Source organism: Bombina bombina, chromosome 4 (assembly GCF_027579735.1).
Source record: "Bombina bombina isolate aBomBom1 chromosome 4, aBomBom1.pri, whole genome shotgun sequence".
Lineage (NCBI taxonomy): Eukaryota > Metazoa > Chordata > Amphibia > Anura > Bombinatoridae > Bombina > Bombina bombina.
The window spans coordinates 1,114,632,561-1,114,651,644 of record NC_069502.1 but is presented as its reverse complement, the minus strand read 5'-3'; the positions used below and the strand labels follow the sequence as shown (position 1 = coordinate 1,114,651,644).

The window sequence follows — 19,084 nt, the reverse complement described above, 5'->3', positions numbered from 1 at the left end:
GCATCTGGCCAAATGGGAAAAGCTCAGGCACCACGTCAAGGTCCTTTCCACTGACTGAGTCCCAAACACAGCCACACCATGCGAGCTCACAAAGCCAAACAAACTGAGAACAAAGGAGGGGTGCACAGGTGGATGTAATCACCCAGAGAAATACAAAACACGGAAGGGAACTGCACTCCAAGACAGGACCAGGTACACATCCAGTGACTCGGCAACATCCAGCCCTGGGTGCTAAATAGCACTCCAAAAAAGCTGTGATGTCACCAGAGCCACAGGCAGTTAACCCCAGTCCGGAATGGGTGCAAGAAACAAGGGGGATTACAAACAAAAAGTAATACAACACATGTGTTTGTAATCCCCCTTGTTTCTTGCACCCATGTTTATATATTATATATAATATATAAATATATTTTTTATATTGTACAATATATATATATCTCTATCATTTTTATTTTGGGGTGTCTCTCACCCTTTATTTTGGTACCTCTTGTATATTTAACGTTATGCACTTTTTATTTATTTTTATATTTTATCCTATGTTTAAAGGGTATTTCTCTCCCCCCCCTTCATTTTATTTATTAAACTAATAAAGGCTATATTTTATCTTTGTTCTTACATCATTATGTGTCGTTTCCTTCTCTTTTGATTAGTAGCTTAAGTGAGTGCTCTTTATGGTGTATCTTTTCTTTACGCTACATATTTACCTGAATATTGAGGAGCCAGACACTTCTAAAAACCATACACGGGTGTTTTCATAAAAAAAAAAATATATATATAGAATAAGCCAAATAGTTGTAAGCTGAAGTAAAATTAAAAGACCTTTTGTCTCTCGGGATCAAATCCTGTCTCAAATGTTTTCCCTGTCCCTTTTGTTTTCTTTACCTCATAAATATGTTTCACTATCAACTTTTCTTTCCTTTTCTTTCCTTTTTTTCTATTCTTCCCATTTAGTAGTTGGTTTGTAGGCTGAAGATTACAACCATCACTGTAGAGTATTCATATTATCACAATGTTCTTTGAGATGCGTCATAACAAAACAATAGCACTTAGTAGAGCTGCAACTACTAATCGTTATAATCGATTGTGAAAATAGTTGTCGACGAATCTCATTGATTAGTTGGTCTGTGCATGACACCAGCTGCTTAACTCCAGTGAGCTCCTGCACATGGTATTGTGTTTTATGGTTATGTCCGTAGCCTAAAGGACGTTTACAGACATTTACTTTTAACTTTTCAGGAGGAGTATAAGTTTACAACTACTCCTGGCTTATGTGCATCCCAGAAATAAAGGAGTCATCATTCAGATTGCTTATATTAAATCAGGTGATTTGGGACTATGCTTTGCATGATATAGTGCCGAGCTTGTTATTTACACCTAGCTCTAGATTGATGGGAGGAGTTGTTTGAATTTATCTGCACTATTATCTTTTTGCACAATTATTAGCGAATTGCTTGGTATTGCTGAATATATGTAATGTATAGACAAATGTGTACGGCTTTGTCCTGTTATTGATATAAAGTCCTTATTGCTTTTGACTTTTTTTTGTATTGTTTTTTTTTTTATATATATATATATTTTCAATAAATTGATATGTACCAGATTCAACCTCAATAAGTATATAGCTGTTATTTTTAGAGCAGACTAGACTTTTTTTTTCCCCCTCTAACCTTAAAGCTGTTTATTTACCAATGCATATAGATATTCAATATATTTTTTTTATGTTAGAATGAAGTCCATGCTTACTTTGCTGAGAGGCCCCATGCCAAGGTGGAAAACACTTTGCATTGGTGAAGCGCTAACAAAGATAAATATCCCACTTTGGCGAAATTGGCAAAACCCTAATTATGCATGTCGGGCACCTTTTAACGCCATCTGAGCGTCTCTTCTCTGCTGCAGGCAAAATAGCTGCAATAAGAGAGCCAGCCTCAGCCAGTAGCATGTGGTCATGTTGACATTGTTACATTTCAATGCAAAGTTTCTGAAAGAGTGAATAACAGAATGTTGTAAACAGTTATAGTCTGCCTCTGTATAGTTCTACCGCTTTTGAAACAGTTTGTGGTTTGGTGTTTATTATAAAAATGTGTTCTGCTGCTTAAAAATGGGACAAATGGTTGTGTTAATGTAATGTTTTAGTCTGAAGTTTATATTTGTAACACTCAGTATGTGGATTTTATTTAAAATATAGGAAACAATGATTGATTCTTTTTTTATCCAATTAGTCAATCGAAAAATAATTGACTGATTAATCGATTATTAGTCTAGTACTTAGTCTGAACTTCAGATAAGTAGTAGATTTTTTTTTTTTTCTTGACAAATTTGTTATGTCTATTTCTACTCCCACTGCATTATGTGACAGCCATCAGCCAATTACAAATGCATATACGTACCATGTGACAGCCATCAGCCAATTACAAATGCATATACATATATTCTGTGAATTCTTGGTGACATAAAAAAACTGTGCACATTTTGTTACTAGAAGTAAATGGTAAAATATTTTAAAATGATACGCTCTATCTGAATCATGAAAGTTTTTAATTTTGACTTGAGTGTCCCTTTTTTTTTAAAGGACCAATAATACAGTAGAGTTGAATAACTGACAAACAATAAAATAAAAAAAAATAGCACTTTCTTTGAATTTGAAATGAGCAGTAGAATATTTTCTGGCAAATTGTAAAGTTAATCCAATTTTCCCTCCCCCTGTATCATGTGACACCCATCAGCCAATCACAAAATGCAATTTTGTACTTACTTAGTAGGAGCTTGAGCCTTAAAGTGTGCATGTAAAAAGAATGTTTTGATAAAGGAAGTATATTCGTGTTTTTATTTTTTTTAAATGCCGTGCTTTATCTGAATCATGAAACTTTTTGATATTACTGTTTTTTTTTTTATTTTTATTTTTTTATTTATTTATTTAAAGCCACTTGCAATACTGTTACTGGCTCCTAAAACTACAAAACTACAATATCCAGCAGGCCAATATCATGCTGGGAATTATAGTTCATAGACACCGGGCACTACTGTGCTACTTAGAAGTCCTGCACTGTGGGAAGGTCCAGATAGAAGGTAACACTTTATGTACAAGCTTGAGATACTGTACAGGACAGTTATTTCTGTTTGTTTGACGAAATCCTTGTTATCTTCAGAATCATGTCCGGGTTGGCTCCTGCTTAAACATTTTTTATTTTATGGTTAGAAAGAAAATACAAATTTTAAATCCCTTTCCAATTAATTCTATTCTCTTGATTTCCTTTGTTCTCTTGCTATCCTTTTGTTGACAAGCATACCTTGGTAGGTTTTTAGAAGGGGCAAAGGTAGATTTTGATTGAGGACAATACCAGTAAATATATATATATATATATATATATATATATATATATATATATATATTTCTCAATTGCCTGTTTTAGTATAAGTAGGCTTGCACCTTCATTATAGCATTTTGATACAGAATAAAATGGCTATTTTTTTTTATGTCTTGTCAGCATTTTATTTTATAAACTGTATTCTCTGTAGCTTCAATATAAAAATAATTCATGGTGAAGTATGCATCAAATAAGCATATGTGTGTTTTAATTCCCATGCTAAGGAGCTTCCCTTGAGATCACATTAATGACTGTTGTTTTGCAGTCAGCAGTTTGTTTTCCCTCTGTGTATAAATCTATTTTGCCCAATGCAACCTGAGAGATGCACATATACTGTTTGTCCTTTTTTGTTCTGCTCCTGTTTAAGAATATCATGCATTTACTTGCACCCCCTTAGTTTAGTGGGGGGAAAAAAGTCTGATCATTTCCCCAGAAAGAGTTGATCTGCTCTCTGTGAGGTATACCAGCTGACATCCTGCTAGTAGCCATGTTTCAAGGGAAAGTAAACACATTGGTGATGTTTAGTTATGTGTAATGAATCAACTTTGCTATATATTTTCAGTATTTGTGTTGCCTCTTTTTCATGTAATTTACCTCTGAAAATGGTTGTTTTTTTTTTTTTTCTTTGTTTTTACATTTTTAGAACTTGAAATTAGACCCTGCTTGTCGTCTTTTTTTATATCTGTCTCAAATTGGCTATGTTAGATAACTGCAAAACAATGCATTTATACTTATGACTATGACTAGCCTTGTTGTCTGCAGACACAAGTTCAAATTGGCTAACCCAAATAAGAAGGTGGGTGCCGTTTGACTATTGAAAAACACAAATATATATGTATATAAGCATATACATACATATTTACAGGGAACACACAGTTCCCATAGGCCGCAATGTAATGGCTCTTTTCAGTGCTGTTTTTATTTTTCTAACTCTCCATACCCGCCAATCTTAAACCCCTTAAAACTGCCTAGTGTAGTATTTTTATGATAAAAAAAGCTATTTTTTTTTTTTTCCCCATAAAAAAATAAAGCCCTCCATTTTTTGGATATTTGGGACAGTTTTAGAAAATTAATCAGAGATCTGATATATGGGTAATTTTCTGAGCTCTTATCGCTACTACAAGCTCGCGGTAGCAATAAGCAACCACTTGTAATGGCTGGTTATTTATCGCGCACCCCTGAAAATGGGCAAATTAGCCTGTTTGCGGGGCGTGCAATACATTAGCGATCCACTTGTAATCTAGCCCTATGTGTGAACGCTGCAAAAGGCCAGAAATATTATTAGTACTACTGGCTCCATCTATTATTGAGGAATATCCTGTTACGTGCATCTGATTTTAACCAGTAGTACAGTGAGAACTTATCTGGCTGCCTTGATAAAGATTTGCTGCGCTTTTTATACAAATAAAATGAAAATTTTAGATTTAAAGCATCAGTAATTTGCAAATGCCGACTGTATCTTTTTTTATATAGTTGCTTTTGTATTGTTTTACATTTCACTAATTTTTTAATTTTATTTATTTTTAAAGGGACATAAAAGCCAACCTTTTTCTTGCAATAATTCAGACAGAACATACCACTTTTAAATGTTCCAATTTACTTCTGTTATCAAATTTGTGTCATTCTCTTGCTATCCTTTGTTGAAGTAGCAGCAATGCACTACTGGGAGCTAGTTGCACAAATTGCACATACATGCTTATTGTCAGCTTACCAAAACACCAATCAGCAGCTAGCTCCCAGTAGTGCATTGCTGCTCCTGAGCCTACCTAGGTATTCTTTTAAGCAAAGGATACAAAGAGAACAAAGAAAAGTAGACACTAGAAGCAATTTGGAAAGCTATTTAAAATTCCATGCTCTTTAAAGTTGCAGTATAATAGTAATTGTTACAGGTAACACAGAAAAAACAGACCGAAATTACACTGCAAATACTTAACTATGCTTAATTAAACGTTTTATTTATATTGCATAATTGGTTACTCAATCTAAAAAAACATTGGTAAGCTCATATGCTTATTTCTTAGTCCTTGAAGGCCACCTCTTATCTGAATGTATTTGACAGTTTTTCACAACTACAGTGCTAGTTCATGTGTGTCATATAGATAACACTGTGCTCACTCCCGTGGAATTACTTAGGAGAGGGCACTGATTGGCTAAAATGCATGTCTGTCAAAAGAACTGGGGCAGTCTGCAGAGGCTTAGATACAAGGTAATCACAGAGGTTAAAACTAGTATATTTAATATAACCATGATGGTTATGCAAAACTATAGAATGGGTAATAAAGGGATTACTCCAGAATTGTTATTATTTAAAAAGATAGACTGTCCCTTTAATTAGAAATATTTACCTTTGTGAATTGGCCGGACTAGAGCATAAAACTTCAAGACCCAGTTATTATGGATAACGCAGACAGGGGTCAAACACAAATAAACTATGACCATTACAAAGTTATTTTAGTGTAAACAGGAGCTTGCTTTAGTCTGAAGATCAAAGGTTTTATTTATATTGGTCCACTTTGTATTTCTGTTTTTTGAATGTTGGGTGCCAGAATGCGTTTTTCAGAACACGAATAAGCCATTTTGTTTGTAAATGTATAAAATGTGTGTGTCTAGGACTGTGTCCTGCATTATTCATTTTATGCACTATTTCATGTTTTCTAGCATTTATTGTGAGGAAGGATCGGCTTACTGAAGTCATGCTGTGTGTTTTGTGTGACAGTTATACTTTAGGCTTTGTCACTTCAGTGAGACACAAACCCAGAACTTGCAGTTAAAGGGACAGTCTACTTGAAAATTGTTGTTGTTTAAAAAGATAGATAATCTCTTTATTACCCATTCCCCAGTTTTGCATAACCAACACTGTTATATTAATATATGTTTTATCTCTGTGATTATCTTATATCTAAGCCTCTGCAGACTGCCCCCTTATCTAAGTGCTATTTACAGACTTGCATTTTAGCTAATCAGCGCTGACTCATAAATAACCCTATGTGAGTGAGCACAATGTTATCTATATGGCACACATGAACTAACACTGTCTAACTGTAAAAAAAAAAAACTATCTCACTCTCTCTCCACATAAGATAGCTCCGAGAGCCTGTGAAGCTGGAAGTCAATGCCCCCTTACAGTCCTCCAATAATTTAACATATTAGCAGAGGCTGAATATTAACATCTTGTTTGCTGCAGTGGTTTTTCAATTGTCTAACTCCACCCACAACTTTACTTATTTGGAGAAGCCAATCCAGACTTGACTGTCATTGTGTTAACAAAATATCTTTTGTTTGGCTTTAGCAGAAAATATACAAAAAACTACTTATTAGGGCGGGAGGGATATGTGGCATTGTTAAGAGTATAAAACCTGCCATGTGGTCTTTTATTTCTGAGGAATGGAAAATCTAAAATGTTTAAGCTTAGATTACAGGAAAAGGTGTCAATATAAATATCATATTGTTGCAGAGTTATTTTATTGGGCATAATTAAAGTGATGGTAAACTTGACATGTTTTAAAATCAGGTCTGGAATCTAAGTGATATTTTCTATGGACTTTAATTAAAGGGACATGATACCCAAATGTTGAATCACTTTAAAATGATGCAGCATAGCTGTAAACAGCTGACTAGAAAATATCACTTTAACATCTCTATGTAAAAAAAGGAAAATATTTTTACCTAAAATTTCCTAAGTATTCACACCCCACTGCAAAGAGACTTTAAGCAGCCAGTCAGGATGCTTTTCCCAGGACAAGCTAGGGAGTGTGCGTCCATCACGTGCAGGCACAGTCATGTTATTTTCCTATTCAGTCTAACTAAGTTCTATGAAATCTCAATAGATGTCAGTGAAATCTCATGAGATCACAGCAAACACAATGCATTACCTCAGCACTGCTGATGCTGATTTGGCTATTGTTTCTTCTTTAAATAGCAGCTGAAGTATAACTGTTACTAGAGCACTTACTCTTTTGAGCTGAAGAAATTTTGAGGTAAAATATCTTCCTATTTACATTGAGATTCTCGGGTGATATTTTCATGTCCGCTTTTTACAGTTTTGCTGCATCACTTTCAAGTGATTTAGCATATGAGTATTATAATCCCTTTAATTAATCACCTCTATTGAACATGCACTGTAACTTTAGTTTCTCTTGTTAAGTGTATTCAGTCCACGGGTCATCCATTACTTATGGGATATATTCCCTTCCCAACAGGAAGTTGCAAGAGGATCACCCAAGCAGAGCTGCTATATAGCTCCTCCCCTCACATGTCATATCCAGTCATTCTCTTGCAACTGACATAGTAGGAAGGTGTGAGAGGAGTGTGGAATTTTTATACTTAATTATTTCTTCAATCAAAAGTTTATTTTAAATGGCACCGGAGTGTGCTGTTTTTTTCTCTCAGGCAGTATTTAGAAGAAGAATCTGCCTGCGTTTTCTATGATCTTAGCAGAAGTAACTAAGATCCACTGGCTGTTCTCGCACATTCTGAGGAGTGGGGTAACTTCAGAAAGGGAATAGCATGCGGGGTCACCTGCAGATGAGGTATGTGCAGTAGAATATTTTTCTAAGGAATGGAATTGACTAAGAAAATACTGCTGATACCGATGTAATGTAAGTACAGCCTTAAATGCAGTAGCGACTGGTATCAGGCTGATGAATGTATGTACAATAAGTAATTTTCTAAGGAATGGAATTTGACTAAGAAAATACTGTTAATACTGAAGTAATGTATGAGCCTTAACTGCAGTAGAAACGACTGGTAGCAGGCTTATTAATAACACTACCTAACTTTTAAAGTGCATGTTTAAAACGTTTACTGGCATGTTATTCGTTTTTTGTGAGGTACTTTGGTGATAAATCTTTTGGGGCATGATTTTCCACATGGCTGTCGTTTATTTCTGCATAGAAACGGTTAACTGAGGTTTCCCACTGTTGTAATATGAGTGTGAGGGGCCTATTTTAGAGCTTTTTTGCGCAGTAAAAATTCAGTTACAGTCTTCCTGCTTCTTCCTCCTTGATCCAGGATGTCTCTAGAGAGCTCAGGGGTCTTCAAAATTCATTTTGAGGGAGGTAATCAGTCACACCAGACCTGTGACAGTGTGTTTGACTGTGATAAAAACGTTAATTGTTAAATTGATTATCCGTTTTTGGGTATTAAGGGGTTAATCATCCATTTGCTAGTGGGTGCAATGCCTTGCTAACTTAATACATTTACTGCGAAAATTTGGTTGCTATAACTGATTTGGTTCATTGTTATTTCAACTGTGACGATTTTTTGTGCTTCTTAAAGGCGCAGTAGCGTTTTTTTATATTGCTTGTAAACTTATTTGAAAGGATTTTCCAAGCTTGCTAGTCTCATTGCTAGTCTGTTTAAACATGTCTGACACAGATGAATCTGTTTGTTCACTATGTTTGAAGGCCAATGTGGAGCCCCACAGAAATATGTGTACTAAATGTATTGATGTCACTTTGAATAAAAGTCAATTTTTATCTGTAAAGAAATTATCACCAAACAACGAGGGGGAAGTTATGCCGACTAACTCTCCTCACGTGTCAGTACCTTCGCCTCCCGCTCAGGAGGCGCGTGATATTGTGGCTCCAAGTACATCAGAGAGGCCCATACAAATCACTTTGCAAGACATGGCTGCTGTTATGACAGAGGTATTATCTAAATTGCCAGAATTAAGAGGCAAGCGCGATAGCTCTGGGTTAAGGACAGAGCGCGCTGATGATGTGAGAGCCATGTCCAATTTGCAGAACATGAGGACGGAGAGCTTCATTCTGTGGGTGACTGATCTGATCCAGGGAGACCGGATTCAGAGATTTCTAATTTTAAATTTAAGCTTGAGAACCTCCGTGTATTGCTAGGGGAGGTATTAGCGGCTCTGAATGATTGTGACACGGTTGCAATTCCAGAGAAAATATGTAGGTTGGATAGATACTTTGCGGTACCGGTGTGTACTGACATTTTTCCTATACCTAAAAGGCTTACAGAAATTATTAGCAAGGAGTGGGATAGACCCGGTGTGCCCTTTTCCCCTCCTCCGATATTTAGAAAAATGTTTCCAATAGACGCCACCACACGAGACTTATGGCAGACAGTCCCTAAGGTGGAGGGAGCAGTTTCTACTTTAGCTAAACGTACCACTATCCCGGTGGAGGATAGTTGTGTTTTTTCGGATCCAATGGATAAAAAATTAGGTTACCTTAAGAAAATGTTTGTTCAACAAGGTTTTATCTTACAGCCCCTTGCATGCATTGTGCCTGTCACTGCTGCTGCGGCATTCTGGATTGAGTCTCTGGAAGAGGCCATTCGCACAGCTCCATTGGATGAGATTATGGCCAAGCTTAAAGCACTTAAGCTAGCTAATGCATTTGTTTCTGATGCCGTTGTACATTTAACCAAACTAATGGCTAAGAACTCTGGATTCGCCATCCAGGTGCGCAGAGCGCTATGGCTTAAATCCTGGTCAGCTGACGTGACTTCTAAATCTAAATTGCTTAATATTCCTTTCAAAGGGCAGACCTTATTCGGGCCCGGCTTGAAAGAAATTATTGCTGACATTACTGGAGGTAAGGGTCATACTCTTCCTCAGGACAGGGCCAAATCAAAGGCCAAACAGTCTAATTTTCGTGCCTTTCATAACTTCAAGGCAGGAGCAGCATCAACTTCCTTCGCTCCAAAACAGGAAGGAACTGTTGCTCGTTACAGACAGGGCTGGAAAGCTAACCAGCCCTGGAACAAGGGCAAGCAGGCCAGAAAGCCTACTTCTGCCCCTAAGACAGCATGAAGAGAGGGCCCCCTATCCGGAAATGGATCTAGTGGGGGGCAGACTTTCTCTCTTCGCCCAGGTTTGGGCAAGAGATGTCCAGGATCCCTGGGCGTTGGAGATCATATCTCAGGGATATCTTCTGGACTTCAAAGCTTCTCCTCCACAAGGGAGATTTCATCTTTCAAGGTTATCAGCAAACCAAATAAAGAAAGAGGCTTTTCTTCACTGTGTACAAGACCTCTTAGTAATGGGGGTGATCCACCCAGTTCCGCGGACGGAACCAGGGCAAGGGTTTTACTCAAATCTGTTTGTGGTTCCCAAGAAAGAGGGAACCTTCAGACCAATCTTGGACCTAAAAATCTTAAACAAATTCCTAAGAGTTCCATCATTCAAAATGGAAACTATTCGAACCATCCTACCCATGATCCAAGAGGGTCAATACATGACCACAGTGGACTTAAAGGATGCCTACCTTCATATACCGATTCACAAAGATTATTATTGGTACCTAAGATTTGCCTTCCTAGACAGGCATTACCAGTTTGTAGCTCTTCCCTTCGGGTTAGCTACGGCCCCGATAATTTTTACAAAGGTTCTGGGCTCACTTCTAGCGGTGCTAAGACCGCGAGGCATAGCGGTGGCTCCGTACCTAGACCACATTCTGATACAAGCGTCAAGTTTTCAAATTGCCAAGTCTCATACAGAGATAGTTCTGGCATTTCTGAGGTCGCATGGGTGGAAGGTGAACGTGGAAAAGAGTTCTCTATCACCACTCACAAGAGTCTCCTTCCTAGTCTGCATCTCAGACCTCTGCAATTATGCATGCTAAGTCAGTGGAATGGGGATTACTCAGATTTGTCCCCTCTACTAAATCTGGATCAAGAGACCAGAGATTCTCTTCTCTGGTGGCTTTTTCGGGTCCATCTGTCCAAGGGGATGACCTTTCGCAGGCCAGATTGGACAATTGTAACAACAGATGCCAGCCTTCTAGGTTGGGGCGCAGTCTGGAACTCCCTGAAGGCTCAGGGATTATGGACTCAGGAGGAGAAACTCCTCCCAATAAATATTCTGGAGTTGAGAGCAATATTCAATGCTCTTCTAGTTTGGCCTCAGTTAGCAACACTGAGGTTCATCAGATTTCAGTCGGACAACATCACGACTGTGGCTTACATCAACCATCAAGGGGGAACCAGGAGTTCCCTAGCGATGTTGGAAGTCTCAAAGATAATTCGCTGGGCAGAGTCTCACTCTTGCCACCTGTCAGCGATCTACATCCCAGGCGTGGAGAACTGGGAGGCGGATTTTCTAAGTCGCCAGACTTTTCATCCGGGGGAGTGGGAACTTCATCCGGAGGTCTTCGCTCAACTGATTCATCGTTGGGGCAAACCAGAACTGGATCTCATGGCGTCTCGCCAGAACGCCAAGCTTCCTTGTTACGGATCCAGGTCCATGGACCCGGGAGCGGCGCTGATAGATGCTCTGACAGCCCCTTGGGTCTTCAACATGGCTTATGTGTTTCCACCATTTCCGATGCTACCTCGACTGATTGCCAAGATCAAACAGGAGAGAGCATCGGTGATTCTGATAGCGCCTGCGTGGCCACGCAGGACCTGGTATGCAGACCTAGTGGACATGTCGTCCTGTCCACCATGGTCTCTACCTCTGAGGCAGGACCTTCTAATACAAGGTCCTTTCAACCATCCAAATCTAATTTCTCTGAGGCTGACTGCATTGAGATTGAAAGCTTGATCCTATCAAAGCGTGGCTTCTCGGAGTCAGTTATTGATGCCTTAATACAGGCATGGAAGCCTGTTACCAGAAAATTTTTACCATAAGATATGGCGTAAATATTTATATTGGTGCGAATCCAAGGGTTACTCATGGAGTAAGGTTAGGATTCCTAGGATATTGTCCTTTCTACAAGAGGGTTTAGAAAAGGGCTTATCTGCTAGTTCGTTAAAGGGACAGATTTCTGCTCTGTCTATTCTCTTACACAAACGTCTGGCAGAAGTTCCAGACGTCCAGGCTTTTTATCAGGCTTTGGCTAAGATTAAGCCTGTGTTTAAGACTGTTGCTCCTCCGTGGAGCTTAAACTTGATTCTTAAAGTTCTTCAAAGGGTTCCGTTTGAACCCCTTCATTCCATTGATATTAAGCTTTTATCTTGGAAAGTTCTGTTTTTAATGGCTATTTCCTCGGCTCGAAGAGTCTCGGAGTTATCTGCCTTACATTGTGATTCTCCTTATCTGATTTTCCATTCAGACAAGGTAGTTCTGCATACTAAACCTGGTTTTTTACCTAAGGTAGTTTCTAACAGGAATATCAATCAGGAGATTGTTGTTCCATCATTATGTCCTAATCCTTCTTCAAAGAAGGAACGACTTTTGCATAATCTGGACGTAGTCCGTGCCCTGAAGTTCTATTTACAGGCAACTAAAGATTTTCGTCAAACTTCTTCCCTGTTTGTCGTGTACTCTGGTCAGAGGAGAGGTCAAAAAGCTTCGGCAACCTCTCTCTCCTTTTGGCTTCGTAGCATAATACGTTTAGCCTATGAGACTGCTGGACAGCAGCCCCCTGAAAGAATTACAGCTCATTCCACTAGAGCTGTGGCTTCCACCTGGGCCTTTAAGAATGAGGCCTCTGTTGAACAGATTTGCAAGGCTGCAACTTGGTCTTCGCTTCACACTTTTTCAAAATTTTACAAATTTGACACTTTTGCTTCTTCGGAGGCTGTTTTTGGGAGAAAGGTTCTACAGGCAGTGGTTCCTTCCGTTTAAGTTCCTGCCTTGTCCCTCCCATCATCTGTGTACTTTGGCTTTGGTATTGGTATCCCATAAGTAATGGATGACCCGTGGACTGAACACACTTAACAAGAGAAAACATAATTTATGCTTACCTGATAAATTTATTTGTCTTGTAGTGTATTCAGTCCACGGCCCGCCCTGTCTTTTTAAGGCAGATCTAAATTTTAATTAAAACTCCAGTCACCACTGCACCCTATGGTTTCTCCTTTCTTGTCTTGTTTCGGTCGAATGACTGGATATGACATGTGAGGGGAGGAGCTATATAGCAGCTCTGCTTGGGTGATCCTCTTGCAACTTCCTGTTGGGAAGGGAATATATCCCATAAGTAATGGATGACCCGTGGACTGAATACACTACAAGAGAAATAAATTTATCAGGTAAGCATAAATTATGTTTTTTAATTTAGCCGTGCTATTCTAATACTCAGTGCTCCGGCCTCCCACTCATATTTTTTGAGAGCTAACGGTTTGAAATTGTTCTCCAGTTGGTGCTCTAGCTGCAAAAAAGTGCCATATGGCTAGAGCGTTGATTGGAGAACAGTTCAAATGGTTAGCTCACAAAAAATATAATTTTTTATAGTGGGTTTCCAGGAGTGTGGGGGATTAGAATGATAAGGCTAGATTAAAAGTTACAGCGCATCTTTATTAGAAGTGATCAATTAAAGTCCATCTAAAATATCACTTAAATTGCAGACCTGATTTTAATGTGTAAAGTTTACCATCACTTTGCACTTTAGGTCTCTTTAAAGTGAAAGTAAATTTTAATAAACCTGAATGCTGCTATGCATTCACCTAATGTAAAACTGTATTGTCGCTTATTTACTTTTCTTTATAATCCCATTTGAAAAATATTTATCTTTTATTTTTCCTACCGTATGTCATGTTCCTCCGCCCCCTACTAACTTCCTGCTTTTGTAGTCTAATACGTAAGAGTGGTCCCACCCGCTGTATACGTAATGGAGCTGTGCTCGCTCTCGTGCAGACTATTTTTTTTGCGCATGCGCACCAGCACCCTCTCTGCTTATAATTTAGTTTGATCAGACAGCATTTTTTTGCTGCATGCGCACTTCAACCCGGGGGCGTATGGAGCTGTGCTCGCTCTCGTGCAGACTATTTTTTTGCGCAATAGCACCCTCTCTGCTTATAACTTAGTTTGATCAGACAGCATTTTTTTTGCTGCATGCGCACTTCAACCCGGGGCCGTAGATAGACTGGTTAGAGACGCCATTGGGGGACTAATAAATTATTTCTAGCGGTATTCGTAACTGCACATCCCAAAAAAAAAAATTAATGCAGGTGGAGGAACAAGGTACAAGTTTAGCAGCTTGAAAGGTACAAAAGGATGATTTATAATATGTTTTAAAACAAATTATGAATGAAAGTTAAGTTATTTTGTAAAGTATTTTCATGACACGCATAGCGATTCGGTATACTTTACTTTCACTTTAAGCATTTTACATACGATCTCAATGTGCAAAACAAAAATGCTCCAATGTGCTAGAACATTTTGTTATTTTACTGTTAGCATATAGCTGTGTGTTTAACCCCTTAACAACATCGCTGGTCTTTTAATGGGCTTGTTTTATTGATAGCACAGCTCTCTCTTCCATCGGCGATACCGCACTATAGCAAGAGGTCTGCAGGAGCGAGGGAGGTTGTAATAGCCAGTCTGGCTGCTAAACCCGTGCTATTATGGGCTAAAAAACCTATAAAGTGAAAGTCAACTTTAGTATATCGCTATATATAGTAATAAAATACATTTAAATATAAGTGAACTCTCATTCATGATTTTTTTTCTAATTCTATTTTTACCCCTACTTTTTTTACCTTAAAAGCCGCCAGATTGATCGCTGTCCTCCACCCGCATGACATTTTTATTTTATTTAGCTGTGACGAATACCGATATAACAAATTAATTGGTCCCCCATGGGTGTCTAAAACCGCTAGATGGACGCCCCCGTTTTGAAATGTGCATGCGGCTATCCTAGAAGTTCATCCATGATCCGATGCGCTTTCATAATAGCTGCATGCGCATTTAAACGCTAAAGGGACATCCCATGTACTGATGTGATTCGGAGCGGAGATCGTATTATTGTGCATGTGCAAAATATCTGCTCATGAGAGCGAGCACGGATAAATACATATAGAGTGGGTGGGACCGCTCTTACGTGTAAAACTTCTAAAGCCGGGAAGCTAGCAGTGGGCGGAGGATGCTGGCAAAAGGTATGGCTAATAATAGATAAATATGTTTGAAATTGGCAGGAATTAAAAAAAAAAAAAAAAAAATAGCATTATGTGAGTAGTATCCATAGCGTTATTTGCAAATTATTAAATTGACTTTCACTTTAAAGACCAGAGATGTACAGGGTATTTTAATGCATTTTAAAAACAAAGGTGAGCAAATATGTTTAAAATTTACTAGCCAGTAAGAATATTCGGGAGCCAGTCAGTAGTGGAACTTTATAGATATGTGGAGAATAATAACCCAAAAAGCTGTGCATTTGGGTTTTTTCTAAACCTAAAGTAAAATTAGAGTTTGCAGGATATTCTTGAAAGGATTCATTTTAATGTGTATGGCATCGGCATGTATCAATTTTGTCTCTTGTCAAATGAATAGAAACTGTTGTATTCCATATGTTGAGGCTTACTTTTCAGGCTTAGAAAGATGCTATTGTCCTTTTACTCTTTTTTTTGCACCTGTATTACCTATATTTTTCTTGAAATTGTTTAAGATTACTGCATGCGGATTATAGAGTGAGTGAGGATTTTTACTTTTTTTTTATTTATTTATTTAGAATCCTGGAATAATTTGACATGATTTAATTTATTTCTATGGGGTTATGTTTTGCTAAGAATGATTTCAGTGGATTTGTAAATCCTGGCACAGCCCTATCTCATAACTGTGTTTCCAGAGCCCGTTATCTGCTCCAGTTAGCTCATCCTTGACCTGTCATACCCAATGAGGAAACTGTGCTGTATGGGGATTTTTTTTTCTTTGTCGGCTTGGCATCCTTTTGTGCAGTACATCAGCAGACTAGTGGTATCCTCGTTAACACTTATCTGAGGCTGGACAAATCCCTGGAGCCGGGGTGCTAACGCTCCTAACATTTTACTTACAACTTCTGTTTTCTGGAAAAGACAAAACTATCTCTATACAGTCCCACTGCCCTGGCACCTTAGACTTCCTATTGTTTGTTTTGAAAGTGCAGTAAAGTCAATTTAAACGTCCATGGTTTAGATAGAGCTTGCAATTTCAAGAACTTCCTTTTTGCTTTTATTCTAAAATTTGCTTTGTTCTCTTGGTGTAATTTGTAATACTGAGGTAGGCTTAAGAGCGTACACATACCTTGCGCACCATATAGTGCTTGACATGTGCATACTCCTGAACCTATATCGGTATGCTCTCATAGCAAAAGAACTACGTTTCAGAAAAATACTCAAACAAAATAAGCACATATCATAATAAAAGTAGGTCGGAAAGTTGTATGCTCTGTCTGAATCATAAAAAAGATATTAATTTAGATTTTTGTTCGCTTTGTTTTTTAACCATTTTGATTGGAAGCTAATTGTACAATTTTCTCCTCTGCTGCTGGAGAGAGGCATTTGCTATGAGTCTAGCGCTGCGGAATCTGTTGGCGCTCTACAAATAACCGATAATAATAATAATAATGAGTCTTTGTCAGACAGAACAGGCAATTGCCAAACCACTGTCATTAGTGCAGCAGGCTGCTTCTTGGAAGTTGTAGCCAGTGGTGGTACACTTATAAGGGATCTTATATAAAAAAAAAAAAAAAGGGGGGGGGGGGGGGAATTGCAATTGTCATATTATAGCATTGCATTTATTAATCTCTGCACTTCCAGAAAAACATTCATATCTATAAGTGCGTTTTAAAGGGATACTAAACCCACATTTTATTTTATGTTTCAAATAGAGCGCACGATTTCAAGCAACTTTCTAATTTATTCCTCTGAGCCGTCGTTGGCACCAGAGTGGGAAACTCTGCGACGGCTCGGAGCCGTCGTTAGCACTCAAGGGATTAAGATTTAAAAATTGAATGTAACTTTCGATTTTTAATTTTGGTTTCTATTTGAAACTTAACTTTCAATTTCAAATGTTCGTTTTGAATATTACATTTATAAAGGATAGCTGTAGATTGGAAATACTATTTCGAAATCAAATATTTAAAATTCTATTCACATAAAACAAATTCAAAATCCAATGTTAATATTTTCAAATTTGATTTGAATACATAGCTAAACATTCGATTATGCAAACGAATATTTTTGAATAATTTCAAAATTCGAAAGAAGGTTATATGGAAATTTGTAAATAGATTCGAATACAAACAAATGGATCAAAGTTTGTTTTAAATTTTGGATATTCTGAAACATTCACCCATCCCAAATTTTGGGTGTTCAATCTAATTATAAACATTCAAATGAAAGTAACATTCGCAAGCCGGAAATAACATTTGATTACAGAATTTTAATGGATTTTTGTTCTTATCAACATTTGGTTGTCAAAAATGAATGTCTACAGGCCTATTCATTCTAGCAAGCCAAATTCACCCATCCCCACTTACATACTGTGGCCTTGCTTTGAGCAGCTGTTTTCTATTGAAAGCACTAGGGAGAATGGAATTTATTTGGGAATGTTTTCCTTGCCCACACTTTCACATACTTCCAGCAAATAGGCCGAGTCTGCATTACACATGTAGAGCAGCGACTATGGAATTTCTCACTGATAAAGCAATAAGGTAACATTCTCAACACAAAGTTTACATTATCAGGTAAAGATGGTGAGGCCACCTGATATTACCTATAGAAGGAATACATGACAACTGCGGTTGCATTCCTCTACGTGAGTGATGGTAAATATTTTTGAGCCCAAATGCCAAAACTACAACAGGAAATCCGTTTACCTCAAATAAAGCCTGAAAATTGAATTTTCTTTCATGTAATTGGCAAGAGTCCATGAGCTAGTGACGTATGGTATATACAATCCTACCAGAAGGGGCAAAGTTTCCCAAACCTCAAAATGCCTATAAATACAGCCCTCACCACACCCACAATTCAGTTTTACAAACTTTGCCTCCTATGAAGGTGGTGAAGTAAGTTTGTGCTAAGATTTCTACGTTGATATTTGCTTCTCAGCATTGTTGAAGCCCGATTCGTCTCAGAGTACAGCGAATGTCAGAGGGGCATGAAGGGAGTATCACTTATTGAATACAAGGATTTCCCTAACGGGGGTCTATTTCATAGGTTCTCTGTTATCTGTCGTAGAGATTAATCTCCTACCTCCCTTTTCAGATCGACGATATACTCTCAATTTACCATTACCTCTACTAATAACTGTTTTAGTACTTGTTTGGCTATCTGCTATATGTGGATGGGTGTCTTTTGGTAAGTATGTTTTTTTATTTCTTAAGACACCTCAGCTATGGTTTGGCACTTTATGCATTTATATAAAGTTCTAAATATATGTATTGTACTTATATTTGCCATGAGTCAGGTTCATGTATTTCCTTCTGCAGACTGTCAGTTTCATATTTGGGGAATATAAACATCTTTTAAATATGAAATTTATTTCTTCCTGGGGTTTAGTCTTTCTTTCAATTGACTACTTTTTACAAATTGCGGGCTGTATTAGGCCCGCGGGTGCGACAAATGCTAAACTTTATTACGTCGTTCTGGCACTAAATTTTTTTTGGTGCGGAAAAGTATGTCTATGACGCAAGTTCGTCACTTCCGGTGTCATACTTGACGCAGAGACCTTTCACACTGTTGCGTCATTAGTGACGCGAGTGTGTCATTTCCGGTTATTTTTTGGGCGCCAAAAAAGTTTAGTTACGTTGTGCGTCATACTTGGCGCCAAACTTTTTTAGTATTTCTATACCCCATTGATGTTTGCCTCTTGCTTTTTTCTATCAGAGGACTATGCTATTTGCATTTATTTCCCATTCCTGAAACTGTCATATAAGGAAATAGATAATTTTGCTTTATATGTTGTTTTTTATCTTACATTTTGCAAGATGTCTCAACCTGATCCTGCCTCAGAAGCTTCTACTGGAACATTGCTGCGTGACATCGGTTCAACCAAAGCTAAGTGCATTTGTTGTAAAATTGTAGAAATTATCTCGCCGAAATGTCATTTGTAT

General features: G+C 37.9%; 1 protein-coding gene across 1 annotated transcript in view; it reads left to right on the top strand.

Moving 5' to 3' along the window:
• Positions 1-19,084, top strand: part of LPGAT1 (lysophosphatidylglycerol acyltransferase 1) — a 429,652-nt gene that overhangs the window by 37,783 nt on the left and 372,785 nt on the right. The gene's annotated exons all lie outside the window — the stretch shown is intronic.